Below are 23569 nucleotides of genomic sequence, written 5' to 3'. Positions count from 1 at the left end.
AAGATCAAGTGGACAAAAGAGGGGGTGGGCTGGCCGTATTGTTTCGAAGCATGGGAAAGGGGTTTTTACTTCTCAAAATAATGGTTGATTATAGGCAACCATCACACGTTTAATGGTTTCTATGCTATCAACCCCCAGGTCCTCGGGCTGATTTTTTGAAGGACATAGGCAATTCCCTGGATGTTATATCCCAGTCTCAAGATTTTACGCTCCTGAATGACTTTCACCTGGAGGATCCATTAGAAAGCGATGCTGCACACTTCATTGATGTGGCAAACAGCATGGGCCTTACTCAGCTGGTGACCGGTAGCATGCATTCTGGGGGTCATTTACTGGATGGATTTTTTTACAATAATGACCATTTACAATACCTCTCATCACTGCCACTTGCTTGGCCGGACCATAAGGCGGTTATGTTTTTGTTTCTGGCGTACAATCCTCAGACAGAGAAACTGATAAAAAGACAGCGGAAAATGGTCTGGCCTTGGAATAAGGTGGCATTGTTTACTCTTGAAAACGCATTAGTCCAAACACCTCCACAATTCTTAGAAGACTCAAATGAAGCAGTTGCTGCTTTTGAGAACTGGCTGAGGGAATCAAAAGATCAAGTACTACCAGATGTATCCTTGTGTTTTTATGCACACATAGATCTGCTTCATTTAGGTTTTCCTCTTTGTTTAGAGTGATTTCTTGACTTTCTATGAATTCACAGAGGTACTTCTGCCCTTTTAGAAGCAGTCATAAATATTCACATTGCAGTACAAGAGATAGAGTGTCAATTGATATCTTACATTGAAAATATATGTTGGTTACTCTTTCCAAAGTTAACACATATACTTTAGGCACATTCCCATTAGATGTAAGTATGTCACGTATGTTCCTTGCTGCTTGCACACCATCCTTCATTTGTATTGGGTTATTTTGGAACTTCTATTAGCAACAGAATACCAAGGTAATAAGCAGTGTGTAGGCATCTAGTGGTGATTGTAATGTATACACTGAAGAGTATAATGATGAGCACATTATTGCAATGATTGCCCAGTATGTATCATCTCCATATTTCTGATCTCTAAAGTTAGCAGCTTGAAAGTTTTAAGATTATGTTATCATGCATAAATGCAGTAGGATTGAATCGCTTGGCCCCATAATTTTTGCCTTGTTGATTTCGGGGGGTATACAATTTTTGTGGGAATTTACAATACATGGGAACTACTTATTTTTGTGTTTAATTCTCTAAATTTGTGTTTTCATTAAGGAATGAAGGGAATTTACTGTGATTGATAAATACCACACTGTGGGGTATTGGTACATACCTGGGGCCTCATTTATGAGAAATGACGCATCGCTGTGTGAACACAGCAATGCGTCACTTATCAGTGCACACTCCTTGCGACATATCTCATGCATCATATTTACTGTATGACGCATCATGTCGCAAGGAGTTACAGATACGTCAGTATTTCTGACGTATCTGTAAGTGCAAAAGTGATGCATTGCTGGAGTGTGTCACAAAAGTGACTCAACTCCAGCAATGCATCCTTTCACATGGTGCACGCCCCATGTGAAAGGGCCAGCATCAGTCTTACGCCTGCTGGGAGGCAGGCGCATGATATTGACGCAACAGCGTCCTAGAAGTGACGCAGTGAAATCTCATAGATTTCAGTGCGTCTCTTCTACAAAGCTTTTTGCTGGGTAACGCACCACCTGCATACATTATAGCTGACGCAGGTATAATGTAGCGAAGGGGGTTTACAAAGTGACTTTGATGCGTCACTTTGTAAATAGTGCGCAACAGGACGAATGTTTACGCCGCCGATGCCTCACAAAAAGTGACGCATCAGAAGCGCAAAACTGACGCAAGGACTCATAAATGAGGCCCCTAGTGTGGTAAATACCTCTCCTCATTCAGACCCTGTGATTTGGGTGAGTTCTGTGGCACTGTGACCATGGGAGTCATGTATGGGAATACTCTTTGAACTTAAGGCATCAACTGAAATAAACTACAAAGTCTTGGTTCTGCTGTAATAGGAAGAGTGCAACTTGAACTGCTAGTTCAAAACCTATTTAGGTTTCATCTGTGAAGTATGGCTGGAGTCTTATTGCACAGTGATCATTGGATCAACGTCTGGGAATACTTGTCACTCTTTAGCCGTCTAATGCAAAAACAACAATGTGATGGAACAAATGCCTAAATTGATCTCAGTCACTGGCAGTCGCTACAGGTCTGTCAGAACCCCAAAATGGAATGGTCAAGTGATTTCCACTCTCCAGTGGAAATCACGCAAGATAAACAAAGTTAATTTTCCTTTGCGCAATTAATGGAGAGTACTGGTTCACGATATGAACCTCAAGATGGGCGCCGCTAATGATTGCGGGTTGGCGGTCCAGTTGTTTACAGATTTGCAGGTGCTGCAAGTGATGTGAGGCGCGTGAATGCCAACCGCCCCGCACTTCACCTGAGAATTCGCCGAGACTAGTCAAGTGTTCCAGAGTTCCCTAGAAGTAATTTTCGAGTGCCGTTTTTTGACACGCAGTATTATTTAGCGCATTTGAAGTTTGCAGAGTGACACGTTTATGAGCGCTAGAATTCCTAAACTTCGAGTAGAACTTACCTGGTAGTAAAATCCTTTCACCAGTCTTCACAAGGCCTCCACCAGCAGCAGTCCACTCTGAGAGAGAAGCAGCACGACGTCAACAGACGAAGAGAAAAGAAGATCCAGATAAGTCACTGATTTAGCAACAAATATGTGTACACTGTAATTATTATTCGTTACGGATTACCTTGAACAAGAAATGAAAAAACGCTTACCTGAGGTAAGGAGTTCACAATAGATTTCTAAAAGAAGAAAAGAAGAGGCAATTACTAACTACTGTTATAGAACGTAGAATAGGTTTAATTACACTTATAGAGTAGGGTAGTGCATAGTCACAAGAAAATGAGGATACAAGTTAGTTTACAAATAGGCAAATAGGCACATGTAAAATTAGTGTTAGGAAGTAGAACAGTGAAGAACTTACTAAAAGAATATGGAAGATGTACAGCCGTCAAACAAATAAAGAGAGGTAAGAGTCCTTAACCCTGGGAGTTGTAGAAAGACAGAATAAATCAGAAGTTAATAATTAATCTCGTTAATGTAGGTTTATGCAGAAAAGATAAGAAAAGCCTCAAAAAGACGTCAGAGACGAGAAGCACATCTCTGGACAAATAAGGTTAAGAATTCTACAGAGCATCATTATCTAGGTTTCTCTGAATTCGAAGTCTGCAGGACGGACTAGACAAGAGAAGCAGAGGAAGAGTTCCAGAGCCTTCTACCATTTTCTTATTTTATCCACTCCCCCTTCTCCTTGGAGGGTTCCAGAGAGTCAAGTTCTAAGACGGGCTCTAGGGAATCTTTTAGAGGGAGTCGGGAACTATCGTCTTGGCTACTAAGCAAGTTCCCAGCAGGAAGAATAGAGAATCATCAACTTCTGCTCCGGCACAAGTTTCCAGTGGTAAGAATTCACTTAGTCTCTGACAGGGTCATATTCCAAAGCATATTTTATCAGGCACTGTGCCATTGTAGGCTGAGACTCTCCTTCTACTTTGCAGTAGTTTTTATTGGATTTCCAAGAAATAAATGCACAATTATTATTGCAGCAGTTAATTATAATGTTATATTATATATATCAACTAGTCTAAAGTAGCTCGAATACGAATTCACTTTGAAAAAACACAAGACAAGAGGCATTTGGCAAAACAGAAATTGTTGGTTTAATCAAATACTTGTAGTCTCTTACCCTCTGTGACATCAACTTCAAGACGGTCATCCGCCACATGGATTCAGCAGAACTTTAAATCAATCATCGTGTCTGCTCACCTCCCTTGCAGGTGCAGCTGCTACAGGTAAGAGTAGTGGGCCACTGGGGCGAGGCGGGGGCAGGGTGGGTTGGGATGTTGACATAAGACAAGATAGGGAAAATAAAATAAATAAAACCACTTACCTTGCACTCGCTGCATCGCGGAGTTGGCAATGCAGTGAGTGCAAGGTATGTGGTTTTATTTATATATTTATGTTATTTCTGCTACCCTGTCATATCTCGATTTCCCCCTGCCCCACATCACCCCCACGCTGCCCCTCCTCACCGCTCCTACTACTACTGGTAATGCCTGTTCCCTTGTTACGCAATTGTTAATCCATACGGTTGGGTTCTTCTTCTTTTGGATTTAATCAGGTCTGAGGTACCTATCAGCTACTATCCGGCTCACCAAAATGTTGATTGAATATGAATTTATGAAATAAATGGAAGTTATGAAGCGTTTAGCTAAACAGGAACAGTTGGTTTAATCAAACACTTCGGCGGGGAGAACAGTCACAGAAACGGGGTCTGAGGACTGTCTTAAAGCACAATCTATCTGAGCAGTGTTGTATACATTTTTTAGGGCATCAGAAAAAAATTAGGAAATCCTTTCTTGGTAAATAATGTGGGCTTTGTATTTGGAGTCATAAATAAGACCTCCTGATAACAAATGTAGGCGGGACGTGACCCTGCAAGGACACAGTGAGGGCCAGTGGGTAAACTGTCCACATGTGCAGCATGGGGGTGTGTGCTCACTGCATGTACTTTGTGTACTGTGTTCAGATTGGCTCAGTGTTCCCAACTTCATGTGGCATCTGACTTTAGGGTGTTTTGGGAACATGCACACTCCAGCTACGTATGCTTGATTGGGGCCAATCTCCCTGCACCATTCTGGTGTCAGATTGTGGGATTGATTTGAATTTCCTGTATGTATGTTGGCTAAGTGTCACCCCACCTGTGACCTGTCAATCAGTAACCTCAGGCCTAGGTCTCAGACCTTGCCTGACAACGTACTTCTGAGTTGGGTTGATGGAGAGTTCAGGATTAGCGAATTCACTAATACAGATGTGATCTAATGTTTATACATAAATAGATCAGGGTGCACATCGACTTTTCCAGTATTGGCACAAGGACTCCTGCATGTTGGCCTGTGCTGTACAACTTAAATCCATTAACAATTGCCTGATGCCACTTTGGCTTCAAGAACCGCCAAAAGAGTTCTCATGTCAATCTCAGCGAACAATAGCTGCTTGTCACAGACACCCTCCTTATGCACATCAGGCTTGGCCCTGCTCTAATATAAGCAATCAAGTCTCTCATGTATGAATGCCTGTGGGAAAATTGTGAGGGGACAAGTTCCCTTGAGCAGTACATCTGCATTTATATCATGAGAAAAAACTATCTTAACGTGAGGAAATGGCTACTGTGCTGTTAAAGAAGCAACAGTTTATAGGGGTGCATGTTTAACTCTCCAGTGCAGCATCTGCTGATTTAGCAATTTTTACATTATTCATGAAATACTAAGGATGTTACATTTAATTCAATATTTGTTACATTATTGTTCATTTCCCTTCATGTGTCAATGTCTTCTCCTTTTGTCCGCATCTGTGTTTCAATCTCATAGGTGCTTCACTATGTGAAAAAGATGAATATATCACTAAACATCGGGGCTAAAATATCTTTTGATGAAAATGGTGATGCGCCCAGCCTGTATGACATTGTTAATGTACAGATATTTAACTATGAAGAGATTCAACTGGTCAACGTGGGCAGTTTTGACTCCCAACAAGACGCACATATCAATATCAACAATAGTGCCATATTATGGGCTGAAGACACCCAGGTGAGTATTAGATATGACACAGAAATATTCAGCTTTGGGTAGCATACATGGTCATATAGACCGACAGTGCTGATGTACTGCTTAAAAGCACTCAACAGGTAGAGCATGAGCTGTCATAGTCTCCACACTCAGGCCTTTTCAAAACATGCATCTGGTCACATGGTCATAACTATTAAACAATTGTACAAAATAATACAAGATATGTGTCCACCCAATGGAAGGCTAGCAATGTCCTATGGTGCAAAATGCATGAAAGGAAGTCAAATTACATGTATTATAACACAATTTGTTTTTGTAATACGAAAATGTCAATTAAAAAAGCATTTTAAAAAAAGGTCACGTTGTGTGATTGCTTGTTAATAGAGAGGATGGTCTTGGAAAAGGTTAGTAAATAAAAAATCATTTGAATGGAGCACACTATTTAATGTCCAGTCTATCCTTCATGAGCAGAACAATGGAGAAATGCATTATATCCCAATCTCTTGTCGCTTCATCAGTCTGGATTCTGAGCAGGCTGTAGAAAGGAATGGCCATGTCTTCAAAGCCTTGATGGAGAGTAATCCTCTCTCCTTATAGTTTAAATACTTTTTGGAGATCAGAAAGGCTGATTGAAATTTACATGGTAAGCCTTACCCGGAGCATGTTTCCAACAAATTTATCGGAAACAAATTCATGGGAAAGTTTGGAATCCATTTCCATGGTACATTTTTCTCTGCGGCAGAGAAATCCACATAGGCGCATTTTTTAATTCTTTTTTTTCTGTGTGGAAAATTATTTTCCTCATAGAGACACTTCTTCCCTGAAACTCCCACAGAATGTGGTTGTGGTAAGGAATCTACACAGACACTTAGCTGAAAAGATAATGCAACTCTTTCCTATCTAGGAGTATGTGACTACCCAAACACAACTGGTTTGGAGGCATTCACAAACTTCCAAAGCAAGGCATCCCTTAGAACACCTATCAAAGGCCTCAAGCCCCCTCCCTGAGTAGAGCTTACTCCAAACTTGTGTTGGGGATCTTTTCACTAGTAAAACAGCGGAAATTTGGCAATACCTTCTTAACTTCTGTCAACCACAATTGAGGAAAATGTGATCACCAACATATGATTGTATCTAACTAAAATATTGATGTCTGTATGCTGGCTCGCTTTAGCATTCATCATTACATTTTTTATTGAAGTTTTTTAGGAAAACAATTACATTATGACAATTTTTGTATAAGTAAATTAGATTCTCAGAATGTTCTATGTTCTGCAGCACTTCATTTCCTTCTTGAAATGAGCACACAATCTTTAATGTAGCTCAAAGAAAAATAAATAATTTTCCCTTGGCATCTCATGTCAGCACTTTAATTAAAATATTAGTGGCATCTAAAATGTTCATTTATATGTGGGTTTTGATATCAATCACACAGTTATTAGGGAACTTGAGCTATGTTTTCAGGGTTAAGGCCAGTGACATCACATTCGGGGTGTGTTCAAGTTTAAATGATCCATATTTTCTAAGGTGACACAAAATACTTTGCCATTAAGGATATTTTCTTACATGGCACTCACTTGGCAAACATTCAGTGCATTCAACATTCTAGTAGCCCATGGAGACAAACTGGTTAAAGAGAGCAAAATTATTTTTAAAAGTGTCACCAAGTCCAAAGGAGTGTGAATAAGCAAGTGCAAAGTAACAACAGACATCTCAAAGTCACTGAGATGACAATGTCAGTGCCATGGCTGCTCTGACTTGCCATCTGCAGATCATATTGAACAGAAAGATAATGATTCAATTCCAAAATGTGTGAAGGGGATCACACTTGGAAATGGAACCTGAGTCTTTTCTACTATTTAAATAGAGAAGTGACCAGCCGACTGAAAAGAGATCTCTTTACAATCTGCCTGATGTCAAGCCCTAATTGTCTGTGAGCTTTTACTATGAAAGTTTCATCAAAGACAGTCATGAGTTCTAGTTGAAGGATAGTTCATGTGAGCTCTTCTAGTTTAGAATTTTAGAAGGTGAAGTTCTCAGCTGCTTACCAATCAACCTAGGGCTCCTCTTTATATATGTTTTCCTTATTTTTTCAAGCAATTCTTTTCTGGGAAATTGTTCTGATTAAGATGTCCATTATAAAGAATTGAATTAAGGCACGTGTTGTTTTCCCTCTGCACCTCACAAATCAGTGTCCTACGTTGCTTCATGTGATTGGCCATTTACTAACAGGAAGGTGCTAAATAGGTGCACACATTTAAAAAAGCTGTCAAAGTTGATTGTAAGGGTATTAAAAAGACCCTTTTTGCAACAACCCACCAGTCACATGTTAAGGTTCCATGCCATCTTCTCTCCTTTCTTCTACCAGTCTCTTTTCCTTATCTTTTAGCTCATAAGCTCTCTGGTGCATTCTACTAACACTGTCACCTTGTCCTTCCTGCAGGTCCCACGCTCTGTCTGTAGTGAAGAATGTCCAGAAGGCTACAGAGAGGCAATCACAGAAGGAAAGCCCTCTTGCTGCTTTGAATGTATTCTCTGTCCTGAAGGAGAGATCACGGACCAATGTAAGTTTAACCACAGGTTTAATTCATGAAAGCTCTTGAGATATACCTGGTCAACAGGACATCCGGATCAATTTGACTCAAAATGCAAAATCTGACATTCATTGGTGTCTCTGAACAGTCAGTGTAAAATGGCCAGGCCACTATAACGTGGCTACATAAACAATTTTTCAACATTACTGATTTGTGATCCAACCCCTTTCTTCTATCTATACAGTACTAAACATTAGTGTGATATCATTCTCAAACAGCACAGTGACAGACATCACTGACTCACTCTCAGAGCTGGCATTAGCAATATGTCGTCCAGTGCAACAATATCTTTGGGCGCCACCCCAATCACCTCCTTCTCTAGGGGTTCCCTCACTACCACTCTCCATGACCCGTCTCTATTATCCACTTCCTTTGTTTTGAAGTGCTACTCATATCAGTGTAGGATGAAAGAGCACTTTACATCACCAACACATATTACAGAGACAAGGCATCGTACTTCCATAAATTCGTCCATAGTAAATGTTACACAAGACAATAAGGATTACAAGGTGTAGACGTCACATGTCACCCATACTGTTCAGCAGTATATCTAAAGAGAGTTTGGTCTGGACAAGCACAGACTCAGGATTTCAAACATACCACAGAGGTTAGGTTTGACTTTACTAATAAGAATGTATTTCTACACCCACTCACACTCAATAAATACTAATCTGTTATACTGCTCTAGGGATGTTTTTAATATTGAACACAAGGCTGAAATTCTAAATAAGTTTTAGAACAAAACTGAATCATGCATTTTATTTTTAAGACTTGCGTAAGGGGGTGAAACACGCTTTTATAAACAAACTAGCAGCCCGTCCCGACGTTGTCCGGGTATGAATTGCTGCCGGCCAGTAGTATATTGTTTTGTAGGATTTCGTTTTGATAGCATTTCTTATCACAACACCCAATACAGCATTGGAAAGGGCAGTTGCAGCAGAAGTACATAGGCTATGCAGACGCCCACCATATACATTTAAAAGGTAAAAGAACCGTGCCAGCAAAGTAGTCCCTTGTGGGCTTGTCTGCGTTGTGCTGTGGGCGTGTGCTGGGGGCGTGACAAACGCTGGGGGGCATGTGGTATGTTCCGCCCTTCATGCCATGTCTCATATCGTGTGCTGTGGGCGTGTGCTGGGGGCGTGGGCATGTTTGCAGGGCGAAGGGAGCGTTGCGCCCAATATTTCATTGTTTTTTCTTCCCAGGTTCTGTACATTCCAGCTCCGGGTGTCCACCCTGCTCCCTTTAATTACCCCTGCACCCCATAATCATAACCCACCCATACTGCTTAAAATACCCCAACGCCCTTAAACACTAACCCATCTTAACCCTATTAATATACCCTGTACCCCAAAACTCAAACCTATCCCTAAACCCTAAAAATACCCCTGTACCCCAAAATCCAAACCTAACCCTGAACCCTATAAATACCCCTGTACCTCAAAACCCAAACCTAGACCCCTGAACCCTAAAAAACCCCTGTAACCCAAAAGACAAACCTAGCCCTGAACCCTAAAAATACCCCTGTACCCCTGTCCCCCAAAACCCAAACCTACCCCTGAACCCTAAAATACCCCTGTACCCCAACCTAAAACCTAGCCCTGAACCCTTACAATACCCCTGTACCCCAAAACCCAAACCTACCCCTGAACCCTAAAAATACCCCTGTACCCCAAAACCCAAACCTAGCCCTGAACCATAAAAATAACCCTGTACCCCAAAACCCAAACCTACCCCTGAACCCTAAAATACCCCTGTACCCCAAAGCCCAAACCTACCACTTAACCCTAAAAATACCCCTGTACCCCAAAACCCATACCTATCCCTAAACCCTAAAACTACCCCTGTACCCCATAACTCAAAACTATATCTGAACCCTTAAAATACCCAAACCCCCCAAAACATATACCTCAGTACCCCAAAACATATACCCCTATACCCATACTTACTTTATCCAAACATTAAAAAAAACATGTTTTTACCATTCATGCATTTACAACGAATTTCGTGGTAAATGTATGCGTGGTAAAAGCATATCAAATGTAATGCCATGCGTTATAATGGCATTGCGGAGTCATGGTACTATCGTAATGAAAGTATGCGGAGTGATGATATGCGGAAAGAAAGTTGCGGAATAATGGGTGTTTACCCTCCCCGGTAAGTACATTGGTGGCACGGGGGCCCACATCTCCAGCAACATATTCATATTTTTTCACCACCGATTTGAAAAATGCACAGGTCTCTCTCATTGATGGCCAGCACCGACAGACACTTTTAGACACACCTCCCGCCACAAGTTCTAGGATTGCGAACTTTAGAGCTGGGGAGCTACGTTCGAATCTCGGCATCAGCTCAACATCCTGTGATTCCAGGCAAATCGCTTTGTCTCCCCGTGCCTACCACAAATGAATGTGTTCTTCTGTAATGTAAATTGTGCTCATGCCATGTTGTCGAGTTCGCGCTATATAATATTGCAAGGAAAAATAAAGTAGGATAAGTGGAGTTCACCCACTACTGAACGTGCACTCTTAAGTGCATCAGCAGTGCACTGTGAATCGGAGCATTTCACAGGCCTGACACAAATAAGAAATGCTATCAAAACGAAATCCTACAAAACAATATACTACTGGCCGGCAGCAATTCATACCCGAACAACGTCGGGACGGGCTGCTAGTGTAAGTAGTAAAGACAAACATAAAGATAGTGTTAGAACAAATCAAATAATCAACAATCTAATGATTGATTTAGGGATTAGTAACTAACGGAAAGAGTAGCTTTATTTAATTTTAGTCACAACAGGAAGAGAAACACTAAGGAACTGGGGAAATTGTGCAAGGGAATATAATGGGATAGAGTTGTTTAGTAACTGACAATCACAACCAATGAAGTGTAAAACAATATTAAAACTCATCCGGTATGCATTAATCTACAGAGAAACAACAGGAATCAAGTATGCAAGTGTATGTAATACAGTATATAAGTAATAAAAATATAAATACAAATATCAAATCAAGGTTATTTGTGAATGCGAAGACCACTTTTGAACATTCATAGAAAATGTGCCCTCATTTAAGCTTTCCCAAAATGAACTTGGCACGTCCAATACATATTTTCTATTGTGACTAAATATTTATCACAATTTGTATATGATCCTCTTTGTGTACCTCAACACCAGGCATTCATTTTAGTGTATTACAATGAGACATGTTGGAGTCTCAACACCAAAATACAATCCAGCGTATGTACTTCATGTATACTTCCACCTAAACAGTACCATGAAAAGCACATCACATAACAAACAAGCTTGTGAAGTAAACCCATATTTTTTTTTAAAGGTATGATACACAATAGCAATATCACCCAAGGTAGTTATTGACTGGGGTATAAAAAAGACCTCCATTTTCAGTTTGGGCTTTCTAATTGCACCCTGGTTGATAACTACCTGGGAGAGTCCTATTGCTTAAATCAAACATTTTTCTTTTGCAGAAGATTAACATAAACCTTGTGAGAATGCTCTTTGAAAGAAATGTGACAAAGTAAAACTATATTTTGGATTTGTCCCTATTCATGAACCTAGGCCTTAACATTGAATCCTCTAGGGGCAATTCTACAGTGCCGGAAAATAAAATACACAGTATGTCCTCACTCTTCATTTGTGTTATTTATATCTAAATCTAGATCAATTGGCAATATCTAGTGTTGCCTTCACCCTTCCTGTTTTCTGAAATGTGTTTTTTGCATTAGCAATCTGCACGTTACCACTGCCAGCCAGTGCTGAAGTGCTTGTGCTCTCTACCTAAAACATAGTAAAAGTGGCATACATCTGATTGCAATTTTTAATGAAATTATAAGTTCCTTGTATAGGACTGTAAATTAAATGTTACTAGTGGGCCTGCAGCACTTATTGTGCCTCCCACTAAAGTTGCCATTTGAAGCGAATCCCAGGCCTACCATTGTAGCCCCTCATGCAGTTTTAAGCATCCAATTTGATCTGACAAAATACAAATTTTGCCAGGCCTAGAACTTTCTTTTTGAGTCATATAAGTTACCCCTAACAAAGTCCGGGGTGCATTTTATTCAAAACGTAGGACATGTGGGTTTGCGTTTTACATATCCTGGTAGTGAAGAACAGTTAGGAGCAGGTTGGAATATCATCTTTGGTCTACAATTGACTGTGATTTAAAATCCTCTTTAAGTTGCAATTCTGATATTCTAGAAAAGGACAATTTTGGAAAGTTGGCATTCTCCAGACATAACTGTGCAGGGCCTGCTGCCAATGTCATGACTGACTCACATGAATGACTGACTCACAGTGGGGCTTTGTGTATTTCTCCCTAACACTGTGACAAAAGGTCACTCGGTGTTGGCAGGATGGGCAATCCAGCCAGGATGGTTTGGCGAGAGTCTGTTTCCTGCCCCACTTACACTCCAAAGGGCTGTCTTCAGCACATACACAAAGGGATCTTATGCCAGTCTTATTTTGTCTCCAGACTTTTCAGAGCCATGGTAGGAGAAGGGAAAAACTTTCCAGTACTAGAAGTGGGTGTAGATTAAGGAAACCCCCCACTTTAAATGCTGGCACCTGGGACAAATGTCAGACCTCCTGAGCCAGTCCTCAGCACGCTCCTGGACATGTGGAGTACAGAAGAAGGACTGTCTTGTTTCCCAGACGACTGTGCCACTGCTGCCAGAAGACTGCCCTGCTGCTTCAGGCCTACTGTTGGTAGAGGACTTTCATGCTCCTTGAAACATGTCCTGCTCTCTGAGAAGAAAGACTGTACCTGATCGCTTCATCTCATGCTAAAATAAGTGATTCCAAGGCCAGTTGTCTGACCACCTGTTCTGAGCTGCAGGGACACACAAGCACCAGAGGTCTCCCTGCACTGCCCGGCTGACCTTCTACAACTGGACATGCTTATACCTTTAACTTGACCTGCCTGAACCCTTTTTACCTCTGCTGGAGGGAATCCCTTATCTCCCAAGAGGTGCATTTGTAGGGCATGAACTCTTGCGTGGCATCAGATGAGCTCCTCCTGGACAGAAATGCGAAATCCTGAACTTTTGGGCTCTTTGCCACTGTGAACAGGCCAGTTGGTACTGAGACTCTGCCATTTGTGATGGGAGTCAACAAGAGACCTGCACTTCACACTACAGCTAATGGCAGTCCACTGTGAAAGCCAATGCATTGCTCCATCAACCACCATCTGTGACACTCTAACAGACCTTCTTACTACAGCGATGACCATCAATGATGCCAGGCCAGCTCTTTACGCCATGCATTTGTTACCACCATGAACAGGCTATCTGAAAGGAATATCATAGTCCTGTCAGCGTTGCCTGACTCAGCACTGCCTTCATTCGGGACTGTGATTCAGACTGCTGCCCATCTGCGATCCTGTCAGTTGTAATTGTCAATGTAATGCTGCGGTGGGATCACCACCTACGTTCTGTCAGTGGCGGTCCCATTGCCATCATAATGAGGCCCTATATGACTGCAAACCATATTGTGGAGAAAAAAGAATATACATGAACATCAGGATTATTACATCTCTATGTATCTATTAAGGCTCCTCAGGAGATATACCTTTACGAAATATGATGGATGTATTTTTTACATCAATAAGAATTATCAAGAAATAGATACAAAGTTTGATTGCAATCACAACCAATACAATATTATCATTTGCAGTACTCATCAATTCCATTCTAAAGTTCTTCCAGAAATAAATATAGAACATGCAGCCTTATAGATTATAACATATCCTTACCTTTACAGTCCATACATGTCCATGTAAGCTCAGCATCTATCTTCTTTGAAAATATTTTCAAAACAAAATAATATTGTTTTTCGTATCAACTACAGAAAATGTAAAACAAATCTCCTACATAGAAATTTCTGGTTACTGGGACAAGTTGGTTAAGTCCCCCTCTAGATTGCCTAAAGAAAGGGACACTCTTTTCTGCACGCATTTTGCCAACCAGCACCAAATAGTATAGGTGAAATGTGTCAAGTGTCTCCTGAATAGGATATAGAGAAAATCTCACAAAGAGAAAAAATCTTCTTAGCAATTTTGTCAACTCTTGATTGAAGATTAAGATTAATAATTATTAATAATGAAGAGATAGCAAGGCATCAAAATCCTCCTCAATAACAATGAGGAGAAAAGATCCAAGAAGAATTGTAGGAGTAGAATCCAATGGAAAGGTCCAGCTGCAAGGAGCACAACTCAGGGACAAAACTGGAAGTAGAGATGAAGAATGCAACAAAAATTAAGGGGAACAAATGCTATCCTTCACTTAGAATTGCCTTTTTCTATATGATGAAAACAGAAAGAGACGCTAAAGGAAAAAGACCTTACTTTGCGTCTCAAATTGGGATGGAGGGACAACATCCTATGGCTTGTCCAGAGAAGAAGCCTGAATTTAACAATTTTCCCACTACTGCATTCCACAGTCTCTCAACTGCCATGCTGGACGTGCACTTCAAACAGCTTGTGGTATGTCCCTTTGGGCAGCCATAAATGTGGAGACACCAGGAAAGTTCTTGTGGCACAGGCAATCAGGCACAACTGAAAGCAACATCCTAGAACATACTGTCTGACTACAGATGCCTCTTGCAAGAGAGCTATTTCTGTTTTACACCTAGACAAAATTACAAAGACTATCTGTCTCTTAAATGCATCACAACTGTATGCAGCATCCCAGAACACATTGAATGACTACAGTTGCCTCCTGGACGGGATCTATATCTGTTTTCAACTTTGACAAAAGCGCCAGACCCTCTGTCTCTTCAATGCATTACCTACTCTTTAATCATTCTTTAAACAGTTCTCAACATCTGTAGATATATATACATTTAATACATGGATGAGTTGCAGAGCAGGAATGTAAAGCACAACATGCAAAACATGAAGTTAATGGAATGGGAACCCTTACAAATATCAAAGAAATCAGAAAACACAACTTAAGAAAAAGAACATGACAAATCACTAGGAAAAAATATAACCCTGAGTTCATATTAGTCTGTACATGGCCAAACCGGAAAATGAACTTACATAAAAAAATAAAATGTAATGATCACCACCATAATGACAAACCTACACTTACTCCAACAGTGATACAAACTGAGCAGAACATGATACCCTGACATACATTACCAACCTAAGAAGAAAAAATAACAGGAAGATAGGGGCTGATTACGATGGTGGTCGTAGGCACATCCGTGGTGCTGGCGGTGCAGGAAAATGTCCATTTTGTCAGTCCTGCGGTGGTCCTCATGACCCCCATATTACAATGGGCAAAGATAGCCCTTTTTCCACCCGTCGCGAGTTTCACGATCATCCCGATTTTTTGCTCCACAATGGTGCCAGAGGGAGCCAATAGAGAAAAACCGCCGTGCAGAATGACATTCTGGCCGCTGGGCAGATCACGATGCGTTTACCAGCGCATCTAAACGCAGTGTGGAAACCAGCTCATCTGAGATGGCGGAAGCACAACTGCAGAGATAGAAACTAGAGTCCGAGCCACCTCCACATGTTCCTGGCCACCACGGATACTGCTCTACAAGCCCTTCGCTGCTGTACCTTATCCACTACCAGCAGATAATGCGCTGTGAAATACGTGTCTTGTCTACAACAAACACCCTGGTGGAGACAGGAACACATACCATAGTCCAATTACACATGTCTAGCACACAACAAATTGTCACCTCAGCATCGGAGTCACCCATCTCCATAGAAATGATTGCAACTAGCCCAGTTATGCCGGTCACGTCACCGCAGCAATGAAGCTGCAGTAAAATCTGCCCACAATGTAGTACGAGTCCCGCACATTGTCCCAGGCAAGCAAGACATCATCACAACATCGACACCACATGTAGCCTAAAAGAAGCACCACTCTGCACAACATATCTGCAGCAAGAAGTCATGTGCAGGGACACTGCCTATATTGATATCTCATTAGGATCACCAGTAACTGTATAGTAACATGAGTTTGGATTGAGGCAAGAGTCCTTTCAACATGACAATAGTCATAATTGCAGCCAAGTAAGGGGCAGTCCACATACAATGTGAAACAGAGGAGTGCAGAGCAAGCAGGGTGTGTATGTATGTTTCACAGTAGTCCAGCAAGGTGTTGGAATGAGTCAAAAGCCCAGGTAGATGACACGTTTATGTGAGACACCACTGCTACATAATCACAGATCAGCACAGCACCAAACAGATATTGGTAGGCTCATCACATACAATGGCAGCCATATCACGTAATGACAGCCCATACCATGCAACACAATATACCATTTCTGACTCAAACAGCAAACTCAAACTAAGCACCACTGTGCATTTGACTCACATGTGTACTGCTGTAACAAATGACACAATGTGAGTATGTCCAGTACATCAACAACACTAACTACACTGCCAACACACAGAACACCTACACACCATTACTCCACCACAACTAAGGTAGCACCAACTATAAAGTATTCAATGAATGCCAAAGTGTTAAGGAAGAGTCCATCTTGATAGCATTAAATTCTGACCGGAGACTCGTGACAACCCTCCTCTTCCTCACACCTGCCTTCCACTCATGTGAATTAAAGTGAGTAATTGAATAAATGAAGAGTCACTGTTGCAGATTAACAACCTTGGAACTGTTCACACTGCATGTTAAGTCCTTGATACAGCTCACACACTTAAAATCTGCCTCATACACATACCATAAGTCAGCACTGCTGTGCCATAACAAGTAAATTATCCTAAAGTGGAGTGCACAGTGCATGAAAAACATGTAGAAATGGCTAGTACCATTTGTACATTGCATTCAAGAGGTCCCACATATGAAACTACAATCAAATAATAAATGGGTGGCACAGAGATTAAAATTGTATGACAGTGCCATCTGTGCAGTATCCATGTGATACAGCAATGCAAGTAATGCATTTGTCTGAATGAGATGAACTATCAAAAGCCATGCAGTGACCAGACCCTCATCTGTCAACTAGCTTGACCTGTGCATGCCACCAGCATTACAATCATGGCTCACGGTGGCATTCCCTGACTGTCAAACCCAAGTATGACCTTCACACACACCCCTCATCTCCCCATCTTACACCTTCAAAGCTCAACTCCTGGTAGATGCACCGGTAAATGTGAAAACAAGGTCCTATAAGTTCCCTGATAACCAATGCTACACCCTGTTGTGTATGTATGAATGTCTGAGTGCCGCTCAGGGAAGTCTGAACCAATGCTGATCCCAAACCAATTGACAAACACATGTATCACAAACCACAACACAAGAAGTTCACAAAACTTGGCCATGTGCAGCCAAAGATTGGATAGGCAATGTGATCCTAGACAACCCTGGAATAGATAACATTCTCCTATGGCCCACTGCACAAACATCATAATCAAAGCTAATCCAAAAATACATGAACACGTGTCAATTATAAACACAAACTGTGTGCAACCAGACAACTCTGCAAACATAGGCACTCCACCAGTTACAAAGTGAGCATGGTGTCAATGTGTAGCACAAGCATTCACATGCACAATCCTGACAAGTGACTGTTCAAATATAGGAGGCCATAACCCAATTGTGCACAAAAAAAAGCTTATAAACAAGACTCCACATTGCCACATGCGACATTCACATAAAAAAGGCACAACATCTGAATGCATTCAAATACAGAAACTCCTCACACACAATGTCATGCTAAAAAATATTACTCACACGTGGATCTGTAAGTAGAAAGAGCCAACACAGGACAGAGACTGCATCCCTCAATAACAAATATATAACATATGCACATATAAGAACATTGCATAGCAAACTCAGCTGGACATCAGGGGACTCATACCTGGCAAGTACAAAGTAACATCCACTGACAGCAGTGCATGCACCAAGCAGTGTATGGACACCACCAAAACCAGTATCATACATATTGGAGTTCACCACCATGAACTTTAACATCACAAATCATCACGGCATACACACCACATCACACTCAGTATGGGTAGCAGTACCTCAGCAAACAGGTACACACGGTAGCTATCACCCACTGCTGCACAACTCAGGAAAACACAGATGCATGGAACCTGACTGGAGGACTGCTGGAAATTCATCTGCACAGTACATGAACAACCATGACTGCAATCAAGTAACAGAAAATAGCACATAACAAATTGTGAAACAGTGGTGAGGGGCACAATGGTTCTGGACACAGATCATTCACCCACAGTATAGTGTCACACAATGTAGTGGTTGGGAAGGTCAACCACTGGCAAGGCATGGAGTGGAAGATATTAGACTGAAGTGGTGTGTACAATAGTATGGTACAGGTGAGGAGTGTACAGAGCAAAAACACATATAGGAGTAACTCACAATGTGTAGGCCTCAAAAGCTCTTCTTGGGGCTGTTATGACTCTGAATACCAAATAGTGGACAAAACAAAGTATACATTGGCATTAGTGTATGTGAAAAGTCAATTATATTGTTTGTTTGTCATTCAGCACAGTGAGCACAAAGGTAAGCAACAACCATCGATGATCACAAAACCACAACACAGACATTGCAGTGACACACTCTGCATACGCGTAAATGACGTGGACAACAAGTAGGTGTACTCCAGGACTACAAGGTCATACCGACACACTGCACATTGCTCAAGAAACAACTCCTACTTGTGCCCGCAATCTACAGCAGGTGTCTGAATATGTAATCAAACAGGCACTCATCAACTGGATAATACATGTGAGTAAGGGTCATGGTCAAGGGTACATACACATCAACACTTCAGCTAATGACAGGACAACCACTCTGTATGAGTACTCGAAAACACACAATTAAATGTACCCATGTGAGTAAGAAGCCAGATCTACACAAGATGATTACACATCTACACTGCTGTGTATTCATCAAGATAGATTCCACAGAGATGACGGACCCTGTCCACCCCTCAAGTTATCATGTGAATAGAAGTATCTTCTTTTGGGATGTACGTTGTTACAACGCATGCTTTTACCACGCATGCTTTTACAACGCAGGTTTTTGTAACGACTTGCGTTGGGGGGGTGCTGGATAGTGAATAGTTTAATTTACTATTTCAACTCCAGTCCCCGTGGACAGTAGGGAAGGTGTTGGATAGTAAATTAAACTATTACCTATCCTAGAGCGCCCCCCCAGCGCAATTCATTGTAATGACTTGCGTTGAAAAACCTGCGTTGTAAAGGCACTGCGTAGTAAAAGTTGCGTCGTAAAGGATGTTTCCCCTGCTTTTGTGGTACAGCATCCAAATATGACATGTGTACAACACTAGAAACCCAACAATAGAATGATTAGGACAAGAGTAGACCATCACAGACAATCATTATTGCACCCTCAAGCCTCTGGGTCAAGAAGCACAAAAGTGGCTGTAACCTCTGGCAACCTCTGCAAAAGACAATCAAGCAGATGCCAATGTGAATGTGGCATACAGAGGATGTATCAGATAAACATATACACATATATTGCACTGCATCATTAGCAAGGGCAGTGACAAAGTGCAGATCATAAATACTAGTTTTCATTACATAAACTCGACATAGGCATCAAAACTGCAAACTATTAAGGCAGTGACCAGTCCAAATTTCAAATCTGAACATGTGTGCATGAAAAGGTGCACAACAAACATGTAACACAGTCCACTGGCGTGGGAATCACCACATTATAGGGGCCTCACATGGGCAGTCTCTTGGGAGGGCGAGAACTGGCTGAGGTAGAGGAATCCTTGGATGTGGGAGTCTGAGGGCCGGTTGGACCGGGTGAGTATTGGCGCAGGGAGGTGGAGACATGCTGTGTGGAGGCCCAGTGGCTGATGGTGAATGTGGAGGGCTGGGTCTCACTTGTTTTGGGATCCCATATCCCCAAATGCCTTTCACTGTTCACTGCAGACAGTGCAAGTGTGTATTTAGGATCAGGTGTGGGGATGGGAGTGCTCTTGGAGAGTGAGGAACCGGAGGAATGGAATGTGAATGCAAGTTTTTGGTCCTTATGTCTCTGAGTGTCCTGTGATGGGCTTTTTGTAGTGCAGTCATGTGTGCTCTTTTTTGTGCAGTGGTGATGGTGTATGGTGTCTCATTCACTTAGAGTGCTGTTGTAATGTGCTGCATATTGATGACTGGGTGCCTGAGGGCTCAGGTGTGTATATAATCTGGTCAGGTGGGGGCACTGGAAGTGTGTTTGCAGAAGGGACAGGAGCTGGACTGGGAGCTTGGGACTGCTGAATGACTGCCGTTACTATGGAGGACAAAGACGGACAGTTTTGTGTAGGCCACCTACGCCCGAATGAATATCATCCATGAAAGCAACAACTTGTGACAACATTTTGCCAGGATCAGGATGGGCATTCAGGAGCGCAGTCTGACCCACACCCAGCTGCTACAAAATGTCTATGGCCTCCACACTGAGGGCAGCATTAGAGACAGGGGCATGGGCAGTGGTGCCTGGGGGGAAGGAGACTCTACCCGTCTTAGGGCTGCAGGCACGGATAACACTTTGGGGAGCATCTAGGAGGGTGGAGACAGGACGAGGTGTGACAGAAGAAGATGCAGATCCTGAACTTTCTGTGTCCGCCAACACTGAGGAGTCACCGCTGGAGTGGGAAGATGCAGAGGTTGGTGTTTCTGGGTGGGAATCCTCCAGGGCACCCCTGTCCCCCTCCGAGGGGCTGGTCCCCTCAGTGTCACTAAACTCCTGTGTACCAGTTGTGCCAGTAGCTTTCACAATGGTGTTGGGTCCCTCTCCTTCCCTGCCCTTGGTAGATCATGCAAGAGACAGAGACATAGGTTTAGTAAATTTGCATAATTACAAACATTATATGCAATACAGACACAAATACTTTGGCTGAAACTCCCACATTTAACTACTCCATGTACTGTCAGCATATTGCAAATGTGTGCAATCATCAGCTGATGCATGGAAACATACCTAGTCAATATTCATGCTCCAAGTTGCTTCGACACAGCCACATAGCTGTGCATGTACCTACATTTCAACATCGAATAAAATTGTCTGTAGGCACACCTACATGCCTAATGGTAAGATAGCTACACATCCAAGTATGTTGTCTCAGTCACATTCGAAGTATATTTCACTGAAATCCACCTATACAAAGTAAAACCTATCCATTTGAAAGTGATATTGCCTCCTGAAATCTACTATGGCACTGAAGCACAACTACAGTTGTACATTGGTGTCAACTTTGTAGATGTATTAATTTAGTTGAAGTGCACAGCAAACATCTCTAAATGCACACTAACATGATGCTCACTGCTCTTCACTGCCAGATGATGTCTCTGAAAATCACACTGCTGCATATGTCACACTGACACACCTGGTTTGGTAATGAAGTGCAAATAAGACCGATGTAACAATGTAGTCACATAGACAATGCACGATATCATGATAAGGGCAATGTAATTCAAGGCCTTCATGTGTTGTGACATCTCACACACCAACATCTTAGAAATTGCCGGACACGCCTCAATTGATCCAAGGCACAATAGTGCCTTCTGTAGATGAATTTGTGAGGGGCTTCCATTAGGATAGGTAATGTGTGCCAATATCTAGGGTCTTTTAATATCTAGGGTCTGGCATATGACATCCCTACTTTGTGCCGTCTGATGACATCGATGACACATGAATATGCCAAGAATTCACTCACAGATTAAAAGCAGTAGCCACAACTTCACCATGCACTGGACACCCCTCCACAATACACACATACTGAGAACTGGCACTCTGAGTAACATTTGCTTCTTTTTATTTATCAGTTTACAGTACAACGCCTCAGTCACATCACAATTGTCCCTACCCACTTATCACATCCAAACATGTTACGAGATGTAGGCTTGTCTTGTGTACTCCTCAGGCCTATGGTATCTCCTTCAAAAATAGGATGGTGGACAACAAGTATGTTTTTCTAAGTCCTTTTAGTGATGGGTCCATGAAACATTGTGCATTTACTGGGCAGGCCTGAGGGCTTTTCACTGCAGACAAACTTGGTCAATCACAGAAATCCCATGCATGTACGATAATGATGAAACAGTGCATACACATGTGAGACTCTACACATTATGGAATCAAAAGAAGGATGACATGTCGACTGTACATTTAGCAGTTGTGTCAGAGGTAATCTTTCCAAAAATAGTGATATATCCAGGATTTGTACTCCTGTGCAGAATGTCCAAATCTCTATAGGGTCAATTTGAAAGCAGTACACATATTATTCACTACCCTCTGGCCAATCTACATTTGACATGTCACAAATGAGCATATACATACTTAATGAACTATCCCATTAGATGGCACAGAGAATGTGTGTTCAGAGTGTGAGTGTCGCATATCAGCAGTGTAACTGTATAATTGCTAAACCACAGTCTGTCCTTTACATCATTGCATGCAGTCAGGGATCTGTGGGAACATCATGTGTGATCTTTGGCTTCAATAGAGCTGTACCTGTGTCTATATCACCATCCTCCCCACAATTCAAGTGCAAAACATTCCAGGTCACGTATGGGCCATGCTGTTGGCAAACTCCTAATGCATGAACATTGGCATGCACTAACAGGCACATACTAGTGTACAGTAACATAATGTGAGCACTCTAAAACTTTTACTCACACACTTATCAGTACCTCTGGAGCACCATATAGCTGCCCATACTGGCCAAGACTTTGTCCATCAGGAACACCAGTTCCTCTGTGGTGAAAGGACAGGCCCTCATGTTCTTTGTACGTGACATAAATGGGTCCAAAGTAGAGGTGCAGCAGCAGTTGGTGCTGATGAAATGCAGGCAGCAGTGTCTGAGTGCAAGTGACAGGTGCGGCTATCTCACAGACATTTATAGGCCCCTAGGGTTGTTTCAGTGGTACTCTGCTGTAATTGGTTCTGCCTAGTTTGCATCTTTCAATTGTGGCTAATGCCTGTGACCGCAGTGGCGGAGCAGGCCTACCGTGATGCTCAAATATTAAAGGCACTACCGCGATGACGGTTCCCATTGGCTGCAATGACAGTCACATAGGAAGTGTCACTACGTGGGGGCCAGGTGGTGTGTACCGCAATCCGGCATCTTTCAATTGTGGCCAATGCCTGTGACTGCACTGTCGGAGCACACCTACCGCGATATGCAAATCTGAAAGGCACTACCAAGATGGTGGTTTTCAGTTGACTGCAATGACATTTGCATAGGCATTGTCACCCGCGGGGGCCAGGTGGTGTCTACTGCAATCTGGCATCTTTCAATTGTGGCCAATGCCTGCGTCCGCACTGGTGGAGCACGCCA

Source organism: Lissotriton helveticus, chromosome 8 (genome assembly GCF_964261635.1).
Source record: "Lissotriton helveticus chromosome 8, aLisHel1.1, whole genome shotgun sequence".
Taxonomy (NCBI): Eukaryota; Metazoa; Chordata; class Amphibia; order Caudata; family Salamandridae; genus Lissotriton; species Lissotriton helveticus.
The sequence above is the reverse complement of the archived record's forward strand: the minus strand, read 5'-3'. Positions refer to the sequence as shown.